At 49.2% G+C, this 24,085-nt stretch overlaps 1 long non-coding RNA gene across 5 annotated transcripts in view; it reads left to right on the top strand.

The window, feature by feature from the left end:
* Window positions 1–24,085, top strand: part of LOC140391583 (uncharacterized) — a 204,084-nt gene that overhangs the window by 104,728 nt on the left and 75,271 nt on the right. For all 5 annotated transcript variants that reach the window (XR_011935118.1, XR_011935119.1, XR_011935120.1 and 2 more), the window contains exon 3: window positions 2,101–2,158. This is a non-coding gene — a long non-coding RNA (uncharacterized lncRNA). The remainder of the gene's footprint in view (window positions 1–2,100; window positions 2,159–24,085) is intronic.

Genomic DNA, 24,085 nt, shown 5'->3' with positions numbered 1-24,085 from the left:
CAGGGTCCCAGGTTTGATTCCCTTCTTGGGTAACTGTCTGTGCGGAGTCTGCACATTCTCCCCGTGTCTGCGTGGGTTTCCTCCGGGTGCTCCGGTTTCCCCCCACAGTCCAAAGATGTATAGGTTAGGTGGATTGGCCATGCTAAATTGCTCTTAGTGTCCAAAAAGGTTAGGTGGGGTAACTGGATTATGGGGATGGGGTGGAGGAGTGGGCTTGGGTGGGATGCTCTTTCCATGAGCCGGTGCAGACTTGATGGGCCGAATGGTCTCCTTCTGCACTGTAAATTCTATGAATCTATGAAATCTGTGGGGATGAATCCTCGATGTCAGTTGAAGGTGGGAGGAGGATTATACCCATATTGGGGAAGTGTATACTTGCAGCAATTGGGGGCGGGTGGGGGCGGGTGGGGGTGTGCTCTGGTTGTGATGGGTGGGTACAACATTACCGACAATTCAAAATGGCCCAGAGCCGGGATCGAACCTGGGACCTTGGCGCCGTGAGGCAGCAGTGCTAACCACACAAAGTGCTGTAATAGTCAGGTTTTCTACAAACATCATGTTGCTCGGAGATGTTTCAGTACAGTCAAATAAATGTCACAAACATTTCAAAATGGTCATTACAAATGGTATAAATATATTTAAGTTGTCTTAAGATAGATCAAGCTGCACTCTGAGGTGCTTCAACAGAATTGTGATATGTGTAATATTCACTGTATAGGGCAGCACAGTGGTGCAGTTGTTAGCAATGTGCTTTGGAATATGTCAGTCTGCAACACTGGATGGGGGACAACTCTTCACACTGGAAGACCAACATGTTTTGGGCAGACCAAAAAGGGTCTTTCACCAAGTTGATGATCGTCCGACAACAGCTAATGCTTGCCTCGGTGTGTGTCTCTGGGAACAGCCCGCAGAGCACAGAGTATGCATCACAGAACTGTTTGGGATGACCCTCGATAAAAACGCCAAATCTCTCTCGAGCTCTTCTTAGCAAAGGCACATTTTACAAGGTGGTGGACAACAGTCTCTACCCATCACAGTCAATGTGCAGAAGGGGTGAGTCCCCGGACATGTAGGAAGGATTGAAGGGCCTTTCTCACCACCAGCCAAGCTAGGTCTTCATGCTTGTTTGAAAGTTCTGGTGATGAGGCATTCTGGCAAATGACCTTGACAATCTGCTCAGGGAAGCATCCGACAGAATCCACAATCTCCTTTTCCCATAGGGTCTCTAGGATGTTACGTGCAGACCCCGGCCTGATGGACTTGTGGTCAAAGGTGTTCCTCAGCATAAATTTTTCTATGAGGGACAGGTGGTATGGCATGGTCAAATGGCAACGTAGCCAGATCCAAGCTTTGCAACACCAGGAACTGGTAGAAATGCAACACATAGTGACACTTATTTCGAATTCTCCGTCGGCGGGATCCTCCGCTTCGGCAACAGCACACGGGTTTCCGTGGGATGGCGTGGGAAGGTGGGAAACTCCATTGGCCGGCTGCCGGAATGGAGGATCCCTCTGCCAGCGGGGGTGCGCCACGCAGGGAATCAGAGCTGGCGGGACGGGGAATCCCATCCTTGGTGTTTGCATACCAAGGATATTCAGTGGGTGGGGCGGCAGGGGGAGTGGAGGGGTGGGGTCGTGGCTGTGGTAGCGGAAACTCAGAGCAAGAGAGGCACAAAGCTTCCTTGTGAAGTGCCCCTTCATGTTCATGCTGACTCACCTTCAAACATCAAATAAAGCCAGAAACTAACTTCCTTGGTCTCGTCTGGTCCACAGTCTGGAAATTTGGAAAGCCATCACAATTTGGAAAGCCATCATTGTTCCACTTTCACTCCTCCAATGAACAGAATCCTGATTGTATCATCGCAATCAAATCTGCGTGTTTGAGAAGGACCCTACTTTCTTTCTGGCAGCTGTTCAAAATACAAGATAAGATCAGGATAAAGCAGGATCAGAGGGGAGGACATGACCTGCCTCATTCTATCTGTTGTGGGTTGAAACCTGGGCAATATGTTTGATTGAATTATGACAACTCCCCAGAAATCTTTGCTTTTAGGGCTAATCAAGCGGCATTATGACAATCTAACCACATTTCTGATTACAGTGGGATATTTCGATTAACCAGCAATGAGAAAGCGAAGAATTTAAAGACCTGCTTTTCGGTAAAGTACGAGATCATTTAAATTTAAACTCTGCAAACATTATGATGGCAGTCAAAACAGTAACTATGTTGTACACCCCACTCAAAGGGTTTCTACTGATGGTGATGTCAAATCTCACTAGTTTAACTTCATATGGGATTGGCTATGAACTTAGCCTAGAAATACGTTCATGAAAAGTCTGCAAAATTCTTCGAAAAGGTGAATTACACGGAAATTGGAATTATACCAAACACATAGGAACCAGGAAGCATCTTGAAACCACATATAATTCCACTTCAAAAATACAATATTAATTATTTCTTTAAGGCAAAAATGTCAAATAATAATCTTTATTAGTGTCACAAGTAGGCATACAGTAACACTGCAATGAAGTTACTGTGAAAATCCACTGGTCGCCACACTACGGCACAGTTCTGGTACACGGAGAGAGAATTCAGAATGTCCAATTCACCTAAATAAGCATGCCTTTTGGGATTTGTGGGAGGAAACCGGAGCACCCAGAGGAAACCCACACAGACACGGGGAGAACGTGCAGCCTCTGCACAGACAGTGCCACAAGTCGGGAATCGAACCCGGGCCCCGTGCTGTGAAGCAACAGTGCTAACCACTGTGCTACCGTGCCACCCCCATCTTCTGTCATTTTATTCAGTTAAAAAAAAGTATATCTGACTATCGTTTTCACTTTGACTTAATGCAACAAGATATCTTGGTGGGTTTCAAGCTGAGCATTGTATCTGTCATGATATTCAGATAAACATCTTCAGAGCGCCTGGGTTTGTTAACCGGCATAGACAAGTTCCACGCACCTAAAATGGCTGATTCCCTATTAATTTGGCCAAAACCCGATGTAAAATGGCTAACCGAAAAGCATGGGAAAAGCAGCCAACAGGACACAAACGGACAGCTGCAGACAGAATAGCGTATTCGGCTCTGGGGAAGTCGGCCCAGATCGATACTCAAGACCATTAGCAGCACATCAACCCAGACATCTGCAGTTTAATCGGCTATCCCCGGGAACAATTGCAACATATTAGCAATTGAATGCCGGGCCAGACCTGTCGGCGCCTGCAGTGGCCGAAACAAAGACAGGTGAACGACCACCCCCCGATCGAGGAATCGCCCGTTATTGGACATATCGAACCCAGTGATTGGGAACAAGTCCAATCACTTGGGACTCAGGGTCAAGGGCCGCCCCGAGAGGCGGGAAGCCCCTGGGCCCTATAAAGTAAGGGGCCAAGTTCAGATCGCTCTCTCTCTCCCTTCTTCTCCTGCTCGAGACCTTCGCAAGAACATCAACCAGAAACTGTAAGTTTGACTCCAGCGATCGCTACCCGATAAAGACTCCTAGCCATCGACCTGTATCAGCCTTTTTGAATCCCGCGGGCCAGATCCGATCGATAAGACATTTGTTTCCCTGACCTGGTGGGCCCTTCCTAAAGTTAAGTATTGGCCAGTAGTGGTAGGTTTCTATATAGATAGTAGGATTATTGTGTAAGCATTACTTGTTTATATAATAAATGACCGTTGATTTCAATCTTACTAAGTGGTGTGCTGACTTATTAATCATAACTCGAGCTTGAACCACGTGGCGGTATCAGAAAGATACCTGGCGACTCGTGAGCAAAGGTGACATAATCAGAGGTAATAAAACTAAGGCTAAAAAGAGCAACACTGTGCCCCGCGGGCCATGACCCCCACAGAACAGCGCTATGCGCAGATCGAGAAGGAGCGCCTGGGTTTGTTAACCGGCATAGACAAGTTCCACGACTACGTGTATGGCCTCCCCCAGTTCACCGTGGAAACCGTCCATCGCCCCCTGGTCAGCATCATACATAAGGACCTGAACGAGATGACCCCTCGCCTCCAGCGAGGAGGTACGATTCCAACTGGTCTACACCCCGGGAAAGGACCTCATCATTGCGGATGCTCTATCCAGAGCAGTGAGCACACCGCCCGACTCGGAGGGGTTCGTCTGTCAGGTCAAAGCGCAGGTGGCCTTCACATCGGCAAATCTGCCAGCTGATGATTCAAGTCTGGCCCGTATTCGCCGGGAGACGGCGGCTGACCCCCTTCTACAACATGTGATGCGCCACATGATGGGAGGGTGGCTCAAAGGACAGTGCCCACAATTCTACAATGTCCGGGACGACTTGGCCGTCATTGACGGTGTCCTCCTAAAGCTGGACTGGATTGTGATTCCGCACAGCATGCACAAGCTGGTCCTCGACCAAATACACAAAGGCCACCTGGGGGTTGAGAAGTGCAGGCGGAGGGCCCGAGAAGCTGTGTACTGGCCGGGCATCAGCGATGACATTGCCAACATGGTGCTCAACTGCCCCACCTGCCAAAGGTTTCAGCCGGCGCAACCCTCTGAGACACTTCAGCCCCATGAGTTGGTGACGTCCCCCTGGGCGAAGGTGGGTGTGGACCTTTATCATGCGCTTGGCAGGGACTACGTCATCACCATAGATTTCTTTTCGAATTATCCAGAGGTCATATGCCTGCACGATTTGACATCGCCCGCTGTCATAAGGGCATGCAAAGACACCTTCGCTCGCCATGGCAATCCACTTACTGTCGTGTCGGACAATGGGCCCTGTTTTGCAAGCCAAGAATGGTCTTCTTTTGCTGCTTCGTATGGCTTCACACACGTGACGTCCAGCCCTCTGCATCCCCAGTCAAATGGCAAGGCGGAAAAGGGCTTTCACATCGTCAAGCGGCTCCTCTGCAAGGCTGCTGATGCCGGATCGGATTTCTGCTTAGCCTTACTGGCCTATCGCTCGGCCCCACTGCCACTGGCCTCTCACCAGCCCAGCTGTTGATGGGTCACGCCCTCAGGACCACTGTGCCATCCATTCTGGTCCCTACACCCAACTATGCTCCAGTACTGCAAAGGATGCAACAGCAGCGTGCTCAGCAGAAGGTGACACATGACACTCGGGCAACTGATCTTCCTGCCCTGGCACCTGGAGACAACGTCCGCATCCACCTACCAGAGGGTGGCTGGTCGGCAACTGCCGAAGTTCTCCGACGGGTGGCTCCCCGCTTGTTCCTGGTTTGCATGCCTGATGGCTCCATTCGCATGCGCAGTCGCCGGGCTCTTCGCCTGCTTCCGCGCTCGCTACGTGATCATACATCGGTGCCACACCCTCCTGTTGTTCCTGATGTCAACTTCATGGAGCTTCCTGCCACCATGCCCATTCCTCTGTCGCCTGTGGCCAGGCCCATTCCTCAGCCGGTGGATCCTGACCCACCCTTGAGCGGTCAACCCGAATTCGTCGCCCACCTATTAGGCTGGACTTATGAGCCTGTTTGAACATTGAACTCACTGACGTATTATGCCACAATGTTAATATGTTTCTCTTTTTGTCGTTACAGGAATTTGTTTTGATGCTTAATGTTTACACTTGTTTTGTTTATGGTACAACCTCGTTGCTATGTTGCACCTGACACCTTCCTATGTATATAGTTTAGCCTCATGTACATGTTGTAGATATTGCACACACACATTCAGCTGCACTCAGTACACATCTATATTTATTACCACATAGGCACATATTCTTGTAAAAAAGGAGGGATGTCATGATATTCAGATAAACATCATGGTGCAAACATACATACACACTGATGGACAGATCAACGGACCAATCAATACACACACAACATCACAGCCAATCACAGGCAAGAGCATACACACTATAAAACGGGGAACACGACACTTCCCGTGGATTCCAGCAGGAGACAGCTCAGGGCACAGAGCTCACAGCAAGCCACTCAGACATTCACCATGTGCTGAGTGCTTCTCCAAGATAGTGTTAGGGCTAGGTCCACAGGTTAGAGGGTAATGAACGAACCACAGTAACCAGTTTACAGATGTTGTTATTGTTAGTAATAAAACTGAGTTGTACTATCCGCAACCGTGTTGGTTTGTCTATGTAGCAGAGCACCCAACACGACAGTATCCTGGTGTTCACATGTCAGAAAGCTTATTTTCAAAAACCTCGTTGACATGTAACCTTCTTTCTGTTTTGTTTTGCTTTGTTTTATTTTAATTGTTTTCGCTGGTTTAGATAGCACAGGAAAGAAACCAATTTTTAAAAGAAAAATGCTTGGAATTTGAAGCCAGTTGCTTAGATTAACCTAGCAATTGCTCAGTCAGATGGCTTTCTTTTCAAACCTGTCAGTTGTAAAAAATGTGATTGTAAATTGCAGAATGTAGTAACGGAAATTGACTGACTCAAATAGTGCCGTCACACGCTGGAATCTTTCTATTCCCTTCTCTCAATATTAATCTGGCACTCGGTGTGCCAATTCCCAAGTCAGTGTAGCAGTTTTCAAAACAAAAAGTGATACAACTTGACCACTTCTAATACATTTCCTATCGATAGGTAAAGATTGCTCTGGTCAGAATTTTGATATTATATAAATTCATGCATGGAATTTTCCTCTGCTTGGTACTTCTAAAAAAACAAAAATAAAGAGATTCTTCTATATAAGTAAATTTTCTTGTTTCATCTGTAAGATGTGTCTGTGCAAAGATTTCTGTGCACAGAATTAAACAGCTATGCTGAATACTGTTACTCAGCCTTTCTCAACATTGGATATTCAAACAGTATCACTAATTATCACGCCTGCCTCCAGAATTAGTAACAGATATTGTCTAAAATAAAAACTGAAAACGCTGGAAATATTAAGAAGGCCTTGCAAAATATGAAGGGAGAGAAAGAGTCAACGAGGCCGCATTTTTGTGAACGAGGTGGGAAGCATATGTTGGGAAATGGCCACCAAAAGCATTATTTTCACTCCGGGGAGGTAGGAGGCTAGATTGAATGGGGCCTGCCAACCCTAGAAGCAGTTCGAATGTACCGAGGTGAGCTGATGAGAATGCCCACCTTGGTTCTCCGGGAATTCATACCAGTTGTACGCTAAGCTATTGGGCCATTTAGCCTTCAACCCTCACATCCTTCCAACTCCGTACCCACACCCATGCCCCCCCATGTCACCTCATGGAGCTCAGCGAAGCATTCATGGTGAGGCCATCGTCTGAACATCTGTTTCTGTTGATAAAGTTGCCAAGTGGCCTTGTTATGAATGCTTGGCTGAGCTCCAAGACTTACTAATGGGTACTTTCACCAGAGTTCTGTTCACAAAGGCTGGGATAGCATGGAGAGCGCTTGGTGGATATGGGGGGGCATGGGTAAGAGCTTTTCGCCTTACTTTCTGAAAGGTTGCCGAATATGGACAATAGTCCATGGCTGCTCTGGGGATCATGAACCATGAGTCCGTTGGAAGTTTGGATACTCCTCGTAAATTGCAGGGGGGGGTTTACGATTCCTACCCGAACAATGGAAATGACCATATCAGGAATTCCAAGTGCAGAGTCACGACTAATACTCTTATCCTGGAAGGCAAAAAGGTGACAGGCTCCAGGAAATGGCAGCAGGGATCCTGGAATCAGGTTCCGCCCACCAATTTGAAAGTTCTCCAGAGTAAGCTCAACTCCACTAAAATCCAATGTTTCAGAGCTGAAGCGTGAAAAGCCACTGTCTGAATTGGTTAAACAATGTCCACTTTGATGGATTTGAAGAATATTTTTTAAACTGGAGAATTAATCTCTAAGCATGGCGCTGTCTATTAAGATAGCCGTGCAGAGGGCATTAAATATTGTGTGTGATGGATCATTAAGATGAGAACAAAATGACCAGCAACACCAACATCCTGTTGGTCACAGACCTGTACCAACACAAGGCAAACAGGAGCACAGCAGAGGGGAGCGGTAGAGAAGGGGGCAGGGAAATGGAGCAGCTGAGAGGAGAACAGCAGACAGGGAAGCACCAAGAGAGGAGCAGCAGGGAGGCTTGAGCCCCTTAGAACGCAAACTCTCTTTGGCGAATGTGGAGAATGATAAGGGGAAGGGTCCTGAGGGCAATGCACCACCAATTATGTACACTGCTGCTTTGGAAACTAGGGATTCTTTGATTATATTGCAGTTCATGTAGGTAACACCAGCGGACCCATCTCAACCATGCAACTGTCATTTTCCCCTCACCCCAATGCCACTACCACAAAACAGCCTGCAAACATCCAACCACCCCTTTCACAGGGGCAAGAGGGGAAACTGGTGTAATAAGTCACAGGATCTCAGAATTGTTACACTGCAGAAGGAGACAATTTGGCCCATTGTATCTGTCCCGGCTCTCTAAACGAGCATTGCAGCTTAGTGCCATGCCCTCTTGAATGCCCCAATTGAAGCTGCCTCCACCACATTCCCAGGCAGCACAATCCAGACACGAACCACTCGCTGGGTGAAAAAGTTTCTTCTCACTTCACATCCGCCTGCCCTGCAAATAACTCCAAATCTGTGCGCTCTCGTTCCCATCCCCATATGAACGGGAACAGTTGTTTCCCATCCACTCTGTCCAGCACCCTCCTTGACTTCAAACATCTCCATCAAATCTCCTCTCAGCCTTCCCCTCCCCAAGAAAGACAGTTTGAACCTCTTGAATCCACCTCTACAACTGAGGGTTCTGAGAGGGCGATCTCTCTTATTAACCTGAGCAAAGGTTGTTCAGATCCCTCTTCTGACTTCTGAGGCACTCTTGGTTCATGTCCTCTGGGTTTTTGAGCCTGTGAGGGCCCCACCAAAAACTACCCCCCCGAACACCTGCATGGGAGCAAACTCAGCCATCAGGACAGGAGACATCATGTTGTGTACTGACTGACTGGTCCGCAGGTGAGAAATGGAGCACTTGGAGTAGAGTTTCAATTTCCAAGGCTCCTTTCAACATTATCCAACTCATAGCTCAGCAGTGTTTTCACTGCAGCCTGCAGGCTGGAGGGCGGAGGGGGGAGGGGGGGGGGGGGCATGCAGTTAATAAGCTTATCCGTGCATGAAGGTGGTGCTGCACAACATTGACCCACCCATTCTTGAGGCAGAAGCCACTTTGTGGTTCTTGGCCTCTCAGCCATACCATGTCTGTCCTCTCTTCTCCTGTAATGGACAAGCAACAGATCTATAATCAAGTGTAATGACATGTATTCAACTGATGGATGGAAAGCATTTGAGTATCAGAGAGAGGCGAATGACCCAGAGACATTAGTTCATAATTCTATCATGGCAGTCTACCTAACCTACTCTTCTTTGGACCGTGGGAGGAAACCAGAACACCCGGAGGAAACCCACACAGACACTGGGAGAAAGTGCAAACTCCACACAGATAGTCATCCAAGGTCGGAATTGAACTGTGATCCTTGGTGCTGAGGTAGTAATGTTAACTGCTGTGCCTTGTTTCCCCATCTCCAATTATTTTACAATAGAATTGTTCAAAGGCATTGAAGTAACAGAATTTTCTTAATGCTCAATGGATTTTTTTCCAGGGTTCCTCGGGTTGTGTGTTAAAGATACATCTTCACTTCCTGGAGACTCTATCCCTCCAGGTTTTGAAACCATATCATTAATGTAACTTGAGCAGAAACCCCACTTCATCATTCTGAAGGTTGTATAATGGATTGAGAAGTGTACAATACGTTCCTCCAAGAGATTAATTGTTTGGAGATTTTTTGTGAATATGAAAGTCAAGCGAACAAGCTTTGGTGCTCTGCAGTCAGGGATGTTCCCCGTTTTCTATTTGACATAACCACAAAGAAAATGTCTCGTTATAAAGACAGATATACGCAGCATTACAAAACATTATTATATAATAATATTTGACACTTGTGCTGCTATAAATGGACAAAATAATAAAGAAATCTATTTGATCTACAGCTATAGGCCACAATCTTCTGTGGCCGAAAAGCAGTGCGATGTGGCCGGTAAATAATGGGAGACCTCAGTCCCGGGATCTACCCAGTTCGCTACGCCTTGCAAGATCTAACGTGATCGCACGAGACATTGTGATGTGAAGCCCTCCCACTGTGGGCGGAATCACCTTTTGGCAAATCTGCATACTAGAGTGAGTCAGCTGGACCCCTTTATAGTGAGTTGGGATTTGGGGGCAGGGGTTCGGGGGTCTTGTCCAGTGCTCGAGAGATCGGGACACCATTTTTAAATGGTGTCCCGATCTCTTGCTGCACTGAGGAGTTCCAACAAGCGGAGCTCCTCAGTGCAAAAAACGGGACACAGTGCAGCCTTGGGCAACGCCCCCGCTGAGGCCCCATATCTAAACTGGATGGTGTTTAGATAGCGGGGTGTTTCTCGGTGTTCCGGGAAACACGCGGCTGAATGCACTCACTCTGGTACTCTGTTCCCATTTGGTTAGATCGGGCCCATAATCTCATTCTCTTACATTGATTCTGTTCTCTCTCCTTAATTTATTCTTGCTTTCCACTTTTTCCGCCTCCCTCTACCTTACCCCGGATAATTTGAGCTTGATTTCCTGATTGTTCTAAAGTGAGGATTTTCTTCTCGAGGTGACAATAGGCAGAGTTAGAATCCATCCACTTTTTGGCAACAAAATGCAAATTTAGCAGTGATAATGGAACAACATTAGCCATCACATTTTCTGTGGTGGCACCTCAGTTGGCAGCTGAGGTTAGAGATACCTGCATAAAATAGTCAGAGTTGCGATGTGGTAGTGACGCTATTTATCACAGCAAATTACTTCGCCGAGTGCTGGAAAATCATTATGAGCGTTTTTTCCTTTAGTGTTTGTGAGCAGTTCTGGAAGCTCCTGAAGCTGAGCCTTGTTAAGTGCATGATTATTGTACTGACTCTAAAATCTCCCTTTGGCTGCATTTCCACTTGTACCGATGCATGAAGTTCAGGAGAGGCAGTAAAACCAGAGGTGACTTGTGGAACTACATCAGAACCATTGAATATGCACTGGCAGCAGACTTTACAAGTCATCAAGTTTCAATCTCCATCTATCCGAAGATTTGTGGATGCAGAGAATGAGATGCCTGTGAGAAAGCAGAAGCTTTATCAACTGTTAAGAGCAGAGACTGCAGCCAGCTTGACCATCTTAATTACATTGCCAGTAGCAGTAAAACTGATAGTGGCACTCAACGTTTATGCTTCTAGTTCCTCTTGGACTGCAATGGAAACTTTTCCCGCATTACTCAGTCTGCAGACCAGGATGATCAGGATAATCACTGTTCCATTGATTTGTATAACAAATAAAGTTAATCAGCTTTCCTATGGATGCCTGGCTGCTGATTTAAACGGTTGTAAGAATTCAATGGAAAGGCAGGATTCCCAGCAATCCAAGGGGTGTCAATGTGGCTCTTTAGAGCAGCTTATCTTTATGTTATTGCGATATAAACAGTGATTCCATTCACTTAGTGTGTATCTAGTCAATTGGGGGGGGGGGGGGGGCAGGAGGAGGGGGTTGGTGAGCTCAGTTGACTGGATGGCTGGTTCATGATGCAGAGCGACCCCAACAACACAGGTTCAATTGCCGTACTGACTGAGGTTGTTCATGAAGGTCCCACCTTCTTAACCTTGCCCCTCACCTGAGGTATGGTGACCCTTAGGTTAAATCAGCACTAATCAGCTCTCAATGGGGAGAGCAGCCCATGGCATTCTGGGATCATGATGACATTTATATTTACATCTAGTAAATGGCACTCATTGCCTCTTCCTTCACATCAATGCTCATTTCTCTCAGGTACCGTGCCTTCTTTGCAGACCCACACACCTCATCAGGTGGCGAGTGGGAGGCAATCATGTTGATGGGGCCAGTGCATTTCCAAAAATCAGGCACATGGAAGATCCACAAGGTGATAGATTTTTTAATCTATGTAATAATTGAACTGATAATCAACAGAACACTTTGGTTTCTGGTTTTGCCTTGAGGGCAGTAGAGTGCAGTCCAGCATCCAGGTAGCACGATGGCACAGTGGTTAGCACGGCAGCCTCACAATTCCAGGGACCCAGGTTCCATTCTGTCCTTGGGTGACTATCAGTGGGGAGTTTGCACATTCCCCTCTTCTCTACATGGGTTTCCTTCGGATGCTCTGCTTTTCTCCCCCAATCCAAAAATATGCAGGTTAGGTGGATTGGCCATGATAAAATTGCCCCTTAATGTCCAAAGGTTATTTGGGATTATGGGGATAGGGCAGGGGGAGTGGGCCGAGGTAGTCTGCTCTTTCAGAGGGTCGGTCCAAACTCGATGGGCCGAATGGCCTCCTTCTGCACTGTAGGATTTCCATAAAATTCTTTATGAAATTCTATACATGCCCTGCATTCTGTTAGTATACAATATGCAACACCATGCCATTCTTTAGTGAACCATCCAGCTACTTTAGAAAGAAAGACAATGAACGAAATTCTCCGACTCGCAACGCCGCAAAAGCAAACCGCAATCGGGCGAAGAATCAGGCATCTGGCCAAAATCGAGGACCACGCCTGCCGCCAATTCAGGCTCCATGCCCCGGCCTGAATTACTACAAGTATTTATAAATGTGGACTGGGTGTCATGGATGCGGAGGGAGAGCGGGAGGTTAAAATAAACACTGAAAAAAACATTGAAAACAGTCGGGCTTGCTGGGGGATGGCTGCATTGGCCGGGGGCAGTAGCGGGTAGTGACTTGGTGCCAAGTCTGTGGACTTGGGGTGTTCCTCTCAGGATCAGAGTGGCCTGGCTCAGGTCACCATGGCTGCACTCGGTCTTTTATGTACAGGCTCCTGGCTGCTCACTCTGCTGAGCTGAGTGCTGCCTGAGTCTTCTAAATACTCCTTTAAAGGCCTCTGGTCTTCTAGAAGCCCAGCCAGGCTGATCTCTGCACACCCTCATACCCCAACTGAATTGTCAAGGGCCAAGCTCAATCAAGAGCCTGTCAGGTGTTGGCACTCCTCAGAAGCACTGGCCTATTGCAGAGAAGCAGAGCGCACCCTAACCTATGGAACCTATGGGTCGAATGGCCTCCATCTGCACTGTAGGCGTTCTCTGGTTCTATGAGATTTCTATACTTCAACATTAGAGAAGTGGGTCTGGATTCTCCGTTCCTGAGACTACGTGCTGACGCCGGCACAGGATTCGTGGAGTTCCAAGATGGCGAAACTGACGCCGCACCTGGACCACTTCAGCGACTGTTGAGGGGCTAGCACCGGTGCCAAGTGGAAAACAATGGATCCCAATGAGAAACTGTGTGGGTGTCGCCGGTTTCGCGATTGACTTTCAGGAGGGTGACAAGCTACAGCCGCATATACACACGTCACTCTCCACACACACCATCCCAGCCACAAGAAGATAGCGAGACGCGTGGCACCACGCTTCACTGACGCCGAGGTGGAAATCCTCCTGGACGTGGAGGAGGAGAGGCGGGTGACCCTGTATTGCAGCCCGGGAAGGAGACTGCCGGCCGCCACCATCCACCGTGCCTGAGCGCAGGTGGTAGAAGTGGCCAGCGCCGTGAATAACACTGTCTAGACCAACCAGCAGTGCCGGAGAAAAATAGACAACCTGCTCAGGGTGGCCACGGTGAGTACCAGCTCTGTGCCCCTGGCACTAACCCCGTCCCACACGCCCATAATCCTACCCCCTACCTCCCCCCCCCCTCCCGTGCCCCCACCCCCCCTCCCACCACCACCACCACCAACCAGGATGGCAGCTGAACGCCCACCCTGCACCTCATGCCGGCACCCACACCGGCCGCCATAGCCAGGTGCCCTGGCCACTGAGGCCACCAACTACCCACTCCCTGGGCTGCATGTGTTGGACTGTCTAACACTGTCCTTTTCTGTTTCTCTCCCACCCAAGAGAAGGCCGCCCATTGCAGCCAGGAACGGGTGAAAACTGGAGGGGGACCGCTGAACCTGCGGCCCCTGACCATGGCAGAGAGAAGGGCCTTGGATGTGGTTGGCGGCCCAGAGGAAAGGGAGGTCGCCGGGGTGGAATTCGGCCGCGGGCGAGGAAGTGAGACCCCGCTGAGTTGAGGTTCCCCGTGATACGTGTGTCAACACCGCCCAAAACCACCCCCACACTCACCACCACCCCCACACCCACACACACTCACCCCCACACCAAGACGTAGCATTAGGGCCCATACGGCCAGAAAGTTAGACATCAGTTAAGTTGGCACAGATGTAGGCAATAGTTTAGTGATCGGGGCTAGGGCACAAAGCTGCATATACATTGTCACATTAAACACCTGTTCACACTATTACAACCTGCCTCGGTGCTCTGTCAGATGGGTGTGACTGGGCTGGGCAGTGATACGCTCTGTAGGGGCTGCAGTGGGCGTTGCCCTTGGGTGGGCCACCTGATGCCCTGTCAGCGGATGGCGGCCAGGTGGGGGGTCATGCAGAGGGCGGGGTGTGGGGGTGGGTGGGGGGGGGGTTGGGGCACCCATAAGGCCGGTGTCACTCTGCAGAACCAGGGGCCAAGGTGAGTGGTCAGTGGGGTCCGCAGCAAGGTGACTGCCTGGCAGGCCGCATCAATGACGGTCCCTTCTTGGTCACCGCCCCAGTCCTGTGGGGGGTCACCCCGGCCACTCAGCCTGTTCCCTCGCCACCATCGTGCCTCCCTCACCCCCCCCGCCCCTAGAAGGCGCCACTCCAGTCAGTGTCCAGTCTGGCAGCCTAAGGCCGTGCATCTCTGTGTCCTACCTCCCCTCTCTCTCGCTCTCTCTCTCATCAGCCACGGCTTCAGTTTCACGATTTTTAAAAGCACAAGTGAACCGCGCCATCGGCAACTCGGCCCATCGAGGTGGAGAATCGTGGAGGCCCTGGAGTATACCGGGTCAGGCCTGCTATGTAAATGGTGTTTACTGTCTGTGCTTTATGGAATGCACTGACGGCGCTGTCGAGGTAATGGAGAATTACGGTTTGCGCCAAATCCGTGCCCGCCGTGATTTTGGCATCAGAACTGATTCTGTGCCCAATCGCGTTTCCAGATTTTGGCTTCAGCCAACTGTGAATCCCGCCCCAGAATTTTTAGAATAACACACTTCCCTTTTTGTTCAACCCCTGACCCCTTTTTTCCAGGCTTTGTACTTGTTAAAGCTGATTATTCCCCAATATATCCTAGTTCCATTGAAAGAACGTTAATCTGACAAGTTGGGAGAACCTTTAACCCATCAAGACTCCCTGGATTGAGCTGCAAGGAAAGATTGAACAAACTCGGATTGTATTCTCTGAAATTTAGTAAATTAAGGTTTGGTTTGATCAAAGTTTTCAAGCTATGAGGTAGAACTGATGAGGTAGATTGGGGGAAATGACTTTTGTTGGGAAATCCAGGACAAGGGAACATAGTCAAAGGTATCCAGGTATAACCGAACCTTTCAGGAGTGGGACTGCACGGTGGCGCAGTGGGTTAGCCCTGCTGCCTCATGTCCCAAGGTCCCAGGTGTTGCGTTATGTCCTCTGGGATAACACAGGCTGCAACTCGGTGCAGCTTTGACCAAAAGATACTCCAGACATTGAAGTAAGTTCAATGTGATTTATTGAACCATTAGCACAGTTCTCTATGAGTTCGACTCTCCTGCTAATCTTGCTGCAGTAACTCAGTCTAACTAACCAGTTTTCTCTCAGCCACGTGGTGGGTGTGATGCTTCTGATCTGCCCCTGTCCTACTCTCTAAGTGTCGCCTGTGGAAAGAGACAGAGCATGTGTGCCCTGTCCTTATATATGGGTTGTGTAATGCCCCCTTGTGGTAGTGTCACCTCTGGGTGTCTTGACTGCCCATTGGTCGTGTCCTATTCTATGTGTTCATTAGCTGTATGTCTGCATGTCATGATGTCTCTGGTGCTCCCTCTAGTGTTTACTTAGTCGTAGTGTATTTACAGTAACCCCTTGTGTATTTACAGTGATGCATATCACCACACCAGGTTCGATCCCGGCCTGGGTCACTGTCCGTGTGGAGTTTGCACATTCTCCCCGTGTTTGCGTGGGTTTTGCCCCCACAAACCAAAGATGTGCAGGGTAGGTGGATTGGCCACACTAAATTACCCCTTAATTGGAAAAAATGAATTGGGTACTCTAAATTTATTAAAAAACAACAGGAATGAAATTAGGAAACATTTCTTCATGCAAAAAGTGATCAGTTTGGAACTCTCTTCTGGAAATGGCACATAATGCTTAATTGTTAATTATAATGCTTACTCATTAAGTATAAAACTGGGATTGATATCTTTTGATAACCAAAGATATTAAGGGGTATAAGGAAAAGTTGGGTATGTCACAGATCAGCCATAATGTCACTGAATGACAGAACAGGCTCAAGTGGCTAACTAGCCTACTCCTGTTCCTAAATTCCTCAGACAAGCAGGAAAAGGGTTAATTTAAAAAATATATAACACCCCACTTCAAACTATCTCCTACTTGCCCACGTCCATTGTGTAATGGCGGAGTGTTGGGAGCACAGGCAACCAATTTGCTCTCAAGAGATGGGCCAGTTATTTAAATATATTATTGATGCGGTGTGGTTCATATTTTACCAGGATTTACACTTACTCACTTTGGACCAGATTTTTCAGGTACCCACAGGCTTTATTTCAAAGAATAGCAGGCCGATTCTTCCTCGTGTCCTGGCCAACATTCATCCCATAGCCAGCATCAGATATGGAGGAGAGCAAAATCAGGCAAGGTAGAAAAGAAATGTTGCACCAGTTTGAGGCAGCTTGCAATGGGGGGAGTGTGGGATGAGGTTGAAGTTGAGCCCATGTTCTAACTGATGGCTTTTTAGCCAGCAATGCTGTTTCTCTCAGCATGTTGCTCCTCGGGGGAGGGGAAAAGGCTCCAGCATGTGAGTGCCTTTCGAGCAGTGTTGTCGGCCACAAGAGAACAAAATGCTTTCCTGTGGCAGATCAAGCTAACTTGCTTTCACCCCCATGCCTCCATTTCATGGTTAGTGTCCAACTTCCTTCTGCTGACCCTTTTACTCTCTCTTTGGGCACGATTCTCCGAAATGGAGACAAAGTGTTTCACAACGGCGCAAAACGGGCGCGGGGACAACCGATTCTGTCCCCCACAGGGGGCGAGCGTGGCGCTGGAGCAGTTCACGCCGTACCAGCCTTATATCCTGGCGCGGACTGGGGATGGCGCTAACCCGCACATACGTATTGGCAAAGCACCAACCGACGCATGCGCGGTAGACTCGCGGAACGCTCCGGCCCCAACGCAACATGGCGTGGGGGTTCTGGGGCCGGAAGTGGAACAAAGTAGGCCCGGTGGTGGAGAGGCTGGCCCGCCAATCGGTGAGCCCCGATCGCGGGCCATCAGAGCCCCCCCCCCCCCGCACCCCAGTGAAGGAGCGCTTTTCCCCGCCCTACAGGCCCCCCCTCCGACCCTCCGCGCAGAGTTCGCACCAACAGCGACCAGGGGTGAACGGCGCCTGCGGGACTCTGCCGTTTCCGGGCGGCCGCTCGGCCCATCCGGGCCGAGAATCGGTGGCCCGGCCGTGGCCAGCGGCCCGCGACCGGCACCACGCCAAACACGCCGGCGCGATTGGCGCCGATTCTCCGCAACTCGGAGGATCGCCCGCCGGCGCCGGGGCGGCGTGGCGCGGTTGCGGTGATTCTCCGGCCCGGTGCGGGGCTGGGAGGATCGTCTCCCCCGCATTTGCCTCGCCCTTTCAAAAGTTCAATATGGGGTGCGTGAATGATTGGACTCAGCTCAAATCAAAAAGATATTAAAATTCTCATCTTCAGGAGTGGATATTTTTCAGATAGTTATAATATTGCATAAAATTGTTGCTTGAAGTCTTATTTCCCTTGAACACTTGAGTGCAGATTTTCCAGTTAATTTCCCCAGATTGTTAATATGAAATTGACACGATTAACTATGAAATTTGGCACCAGCAAGCAATATTAAGGGAATGAGAATTGTCTTGGGGGGGTAGTGCAAAATGAACACCGGGGGACTGGCAACCCACTGGGAAAGTAGATTGGGTAAAGTGTGTTGTGTTATGCTGCTTCGGATAACACAGGCTGCTACTTGATGCAGTCTTGACTAAAGGATGCTCCAGACTCTGAAATGAGTTCAACGTGTTGATTGAACTATTAACACAGTTCTCAAATGAGTTCGACTCTCTGCTAATCTAACTGTAGTAACTCAGTCTAACTGTGCCAGCTTGCTCTAAGCCATGTGCTGGGATGTGATGGTGCTGCTATTGGTTGTGCCCTATTTTGAGTGTTCATTGGTTGCATGTTTGCATATCATGGCATCTCCCACTTTTTTTTTAGATGTATATACATGTGAGTGTGTCTGTCTAATGTGACTGACTGAGGAATACAGAACAGAACAAACAAAACAAATGCTCATAAGTCCAGTCTCTGAGGCTTGTGTCTGATCCTCGTCGACCTCCAGAGAGATGGTGGAGGGGATGATGGTGTCTTGACAGGCGATGGGAGGCACGACTGGTGGCCTCGTGGTTCGAAGTGTCTGGAGATGGCAATTCGACATGTGGAAATGGAGGGGAACGTGGTTGTGGGCAAGCAACTTTTCGCAGTGCCCTTCGATTCCTTCGCACAATGGAGCCATCAGCCATACGTATGACATAGGATCTGGCGCGGCCTGTCGAACAACGACAGCCGGAGCAGACCACCCACCATCCGGTACCTTGATCCTGACCGTGTCTGACGGGGATAGCACGTCCAGATCGGTGGCGTGTGTGTCATAGCCCTGCTTCTGGCTGTCGCGAAGCTGCTGCATCTTCTGCAGCACCGGGAGGTGATCAAGGTTGGGCAGGTGTATGGCTGGAAGCGTCATCCGCAGGTCCCTGTTCATCAGCGGTTGAGCTGGCGACATGCCAGTGGACAAGGGAGTCGCCCGAGACGCAAGTAGTGCAAGGTGTATGTCGGAAGCGGAGTCCGTGGCCTTGCGGATGAGCTGCTTAACGATGTGCACCCCTTTTTTGACTTTGCCATTGGACTGCGGATAGTGCGGACTGGAGGTGACGTGTCTGAAATTGTAGCTCTTAGCAAGCGTGGACCATTCTCGACTGTGGAAGCACGGGCCATTGTCGCTCATGACTGTGTTCGGGATGCCATGCCGTGAGAATGTGTTTTTACACGCTTTGATGACGGTCCGTGAGGTGAGGTCTGGCAGCTTCAGCATCTCAGGATAGTTCAAAAATTAATCGATGATTAAGATATAGTCGCGACCATTCGCGTGGAATAGGTCAGTGCCAACCTTGGACCACGGAGACGTCTCTAGGTCATGTGGCTGGAGCGTCTCCTTGCTCTGCACAAGTTGGAACCTCTGACAGGTTTCGCAGTTCAGGACCATGTCCGTGATGTCCTGGTTGGTGCCGGGTCAGTAGACAGCTTGCCGGGCCCTGCGTCTGCACTTTTCTATGCCCAGGTATCCCTCATGAATCTGCTGCAGCACCATGCTCTGGAGACGTAGCGGGATGACTATCCTGTCCAGCTTGAGCAGGATGCCGTCAATCAGCGTCAGGTCGTCCTTGACGTTGTAGAATTGAGGGCGTTGCCCTTTCTGCCAGCCATTGCTGAGGTTGTGGATGACTCGCTGCAACAGGGGGTCTTTGGCTGTCTCTTCTCGGATGAGAACGATCTTCTCATCTGTTGCCGGGAGAGTGCTGGCACACAGTTGTACCTGCAATTCAATGTGCTGGATGATCTCCAGTGGTCCACTGGGTGAGTTGACGGAGCGGGACAATGCATCGGCAATGATGAGCTCCTTGCCAGGTGTGTACACCAAATTGAAATCATACCTCCGGAGTTTGAGCAGAATTCTCTGCAAACGAGGCGTCATGTCGTTCAGGTCCTTTTGGATGATGTGGACCAGAGGCCTATGATCCATCTCAACAGTAAATGTTAGCAAGCAGTAGAAATAATCATGAAATTTGAGGATGCCACTGCGAAGACCTAAACACTCCTTCTCAATCTGCGCCTATCTGGTCTCAGTGTGTGTCATTACCCGTGACGTGTATGCTACTGGTACCCAGGATGACGTGTCGTCTCTTTGAAGCAACATTGCCCCAATGCCATCCTGACTCGCATCTGTGGATACCTTGGTCTCTCGATCTGGGTCAAAAAGAATGCAAGGACGGGTGCAGTGGTGAGCTTGTCTTTCAGCTCCAGCCATTCTGTTCGGTGCTCCCCTTCCACTCAAAGGTGGTTGATTTTTTCACCAGGTTGCGTAGGGCCGTAGTGTGTGTGGCCAAATTCGGGATGAACTTGCCAAGGACATTGAACATACCCAGGAAGCGCAGTACTGCCTTTTTGTCCTCGGGGACTATCATTGCCTCGATGGCTTTAATTTTGTCTGTGTCCGGGCGCACAACGTGTTGCAAAATCTGATCACCCAGGAACTTCAGCGTGAATGTCCCAAAACAGCACTTGGACCTGTTTAGCTTGAGGCCATGTTCATGTATGCAGCGGAATACTTTCTTGAGTCGCGACACATGTTCCTCTGGGGTTGTGGACCAGATTATGATATCGTCAACGTAGACACGAGCCCCGTCTATTCCCTCCATCATCTGTTCTACGATGCGATGGAAAATCTCTGATGCCGAGATGATGCCAAATGGCATTCGGTTGTAGCAGAACCTGCCAAAAGGTGTGTTGAAGGTGCAGAGCCTTCTGCTGGATTCTTCAAATTCGATTTGCCAAAATCCTTGGGATGCGTCCAATTTTGTGAGGAAGCGCGCGTGTGCCATCTCACTCATGATTTCTTCCCTCTTCGGGATGGGGTAATGTTCTCGCATAATGTTTTTGTTTGGATCCTTGGGGTCAATGCAGATGCGTAGGTCCCCCGAAGGCGTGTTTACGCACAGCATCGAGCTGACCCAGTCGGTTGGTTCAGTGACCTTGGTGATGATGCCTTTTTGTTGTAGACTCGTGAGCTCTGCCTTCAGGCGCCCTCTCAGTGGAGCAGGGACACATTGTGGTGCGTGGACCAGTGGCTTGGCATCAGACTACAGTAGAATCTTGTACTTGTACGGCGTACTTGTCGTGTCCATCCCGCAAAATACATCTGGGTACTGGGTTAGGATGCCGCCGATGCTGGCCTGAAGATCCGAATGGGACGGCGTTATGGTGTAGACCCTTTGAATGAGGTTCAGTTGCTTGCAGGCGCGCACACCTAGCAGGGACGCATTGTCTGGTTTAACAATCTCGAAGCGTAAGCTTGCTTATGTGTGTCGGGTAGACACCTGAAAATGGCAGGACCCCAGTGGCTTGATTGTGTGTCCATTGTAGTCCAGGAATCCAGGAGTTTGCAGGCAGCTGGAAGGAATGTGGGGGGCTTCTTGATTCTCTTGAAGTCCACCTGCGAAATCAGGTTGACGGAGGCGCCTGTGTCCAGTTGGAACTGGATGGGGCAGTGGTTGACCTTCATCACTGCATGCCATTCGCCCTCGGAATCCACAGCCAGGATTGATTGGACTCGCGATGTGTCCGGTGTGGTGTATTCACACTTCGTAATAATGCCCACTTGGTAAGTGTTGTCCAGGTATTCATCATCTGGATCCGTCGCACTGCCTGGATCAGAGTCATGCATTCGGTGTTGCACACTTCTGATGCGCCGCTGTCGGAATTGGGAGCGCTGGCTCCTGACTGGTGGTGCAGATCTGCACAGGGCTGCATAGTGGTTTGGTTTCCACAGTTTAAATAGTGTTTGCCTCTTGCAGGGCAGTTTTTAAAAAAATGTAGAAGAGCTATCTTCCGAGCATCGGTCGTGCCATTGAGGTCGGATGCTTCGACGTATAGTTGAAATTTTTGCTTGAATGATCGCCAGTTGGCACTAAGATTGCCGGTGGTCCTGAGCTGATGAGGAGCCTGAATCTTGTCCATTGTGCCTATATTCAGTAGCTGGTTGTCACGGAGTTGAACTAAATAGATTGAACAGTCATTCCTGGTATCATGTTGTGTTATGCTTCTTCGGATAACACAGGCTGCTACTTGATGCAGTCTTAACTAAAGGATGCTCCAGACTCTGAAATGAGTTCAACGTGTTTATTGAACTATTAACACAGTTCTCCAATGAGTTCGACTCTTTGCTAATCTAACTGTAGTAACTCAGTCTAACTGTACCAGCTTGCTCTAAGCCACGTGCTGGGGTGTGATGCTGCTGATCAACCCTGTCTAACTCTCTCGATGTCTGTCTGTGGAAAGAGGCAGGGTGTGAGTGCCTCATCCCTTATATAGTATTTATGTCATTCCCCCTTGTGGTGATGCCACCTCTGAGTGTCCTGACTGCCCATTGGTTGTGTCCTATTCTGAGTGTTCATTGGTTGCCTGTTTGCATATCATGACAATGTGCAAAACAGGCTGCTGCCTCCCTATCACTGACTGGTCACTGTGAATTTCACCCACTCAATCATTTTCTCACCATCTGATTTGCCCTTCAGACTGTGAAAAGTCCCAGAACAATCAGCCCATGAACATGAGCATAATAGCATCATGATGTTCGTGTCTTTTCAATCTTTTAATGTTGTCTCCCTTTACCTATTCTACGAACTGGTGCCTAAAATTTATCTGGGCGGAATTTTACAATGCCTCCCACTGACATGATCTTCTGGTCCCTTCGAGGTCAATGGACTGTTGGGCGACACGGTGGTGCAGTGGTTCACCCTGCTGCCTATGGGGCTGAGGACCCGGGTCATTGTCCGTTGTGAGTTTGCACATTCTCCCCGTGTCTGCATGGGTTTCACCCCCACAACCCAAAGATGTGCAGGTTAGGTGGATTGGCCACACTAAATGGGCCTTAATTGGGAAAAAAATAATTGGGTACTCTAAATTTATCTTAAAAAAAGAAGTCAATGGACTGTTGAATGGCTTGGGTGGCATGGTAGAACAGTGGTTAGCACTGTTGCTTCACAGCGCCAGGGACTCGGGTTTGATTCCCGGCTTGGGTCACTGTGCGGAGTCTGCATGTTCTCTTTGTTTCTGCGTGGCTTTCCTCCGGGTCCTCCAGTTTCCTCCCACAAGTCCCGAAATCCGTGCTGTTAGGTAATTTGGGCATTTTGAAATCCCCCTCAGTGTACTAACAGGCGCCGGAGTGTGGCAACTAGGGTCTTTTCACAGTAACTTCATTGCAGTGTAAATGTAAGCCTTCTTGTGACATTTTCTGCTCCCTCCGTGACATGGCTGTAAAGTTCCGCCCATGGATTTCCGATCAGGACATCAGCAATACATTGAGAGAAACAGTATAGGTCTCTAAAACAAAAATCAAACCGACAGACAATTAGGACATGGGGTCAACTTCAACCTCATTCCGCACATTGCAAGCTGCCGGGAACAGGTGCAACATTCCTTTCTTATCTTGCCTGGTTTTACGCTCCTCCACATCTGTTTTCGGGATGCTGGCCAGGGCACCAGGAAGAACCTGCCTGTTATTCTTTGAAATAGAGGCTGAGAGGGTGGACAAGGCTTTTATTTAATGTAAGTAAGTAGAGTCACCATCGTCCCAGATGACCATAGACTGCTTTCCCCTTTGCGAGGGAGACATGACGACATGACTGGTGGTGACTTAACCTGAGGACCCCTGCAGGCGAGGGGCAAGGTTGAGAAGTTGGGTCTTCATGAATAACCTCAGCCGGTATGGGGATTGAACCTGCGCTGTTGACTTCGCTCTGCATCACGAAGCAGCTGAGCTAAACCGGACCCCACTTATTTAAAGTGTCATCTGACAGTTGACACATCTGGCATTACAGCATTCCCTCAGTCCTGCACAAAAGTGACCGCGTAGATCTACAAGCGTAGATTTTGTTCTCAGGACGAGAATCCGCAACCTTCTGACTCAAGGGAAAGAATGATACTGCTGAGGATTGGCTGTGTTTGGGACCTTGCGGTGCTCAAACCCGTTGCTGTGTTTTCTACATCACAAAAGTGACTACATTTTGAAAGCAATTCAGTGGCAGTAAGGTGCTTTGGGAGTATCTGCGATTGTGACCTTTCTTTTCTTTTTAATGACTGAACGGCTGCGTGATGGTGACAGTCACCTATGATCAGGAGCAGCACTGCGAATTTGAGCAACCAGGTCAACTCAGTCCAGCAAAGGATGTGGAGAGGGGTGCATGA

Source organism: Scyliorhinus torazame, chromosome 15 (genome assembly GCF_047496885.1).
Source record: "Scyliorhinus torazame isolate Kashiwa2021f chromosome 15, sScyTor2.1, whole genome shotgun sequence".
Classification (NCBI taxonomy): domain Eukaryota; kingdom Metazoa; phylum Chordata; class Chondrichthyes; order Carcharhiniformes; family Scyliorhinidae; genus Scyliorhinus; species Scyliorhinus torazame.
The sequence above is the reverse complement of the archived record's forward strand: the minus strand, read 5'-3'. Positions and strand labels throughout refer to the sequence as shown.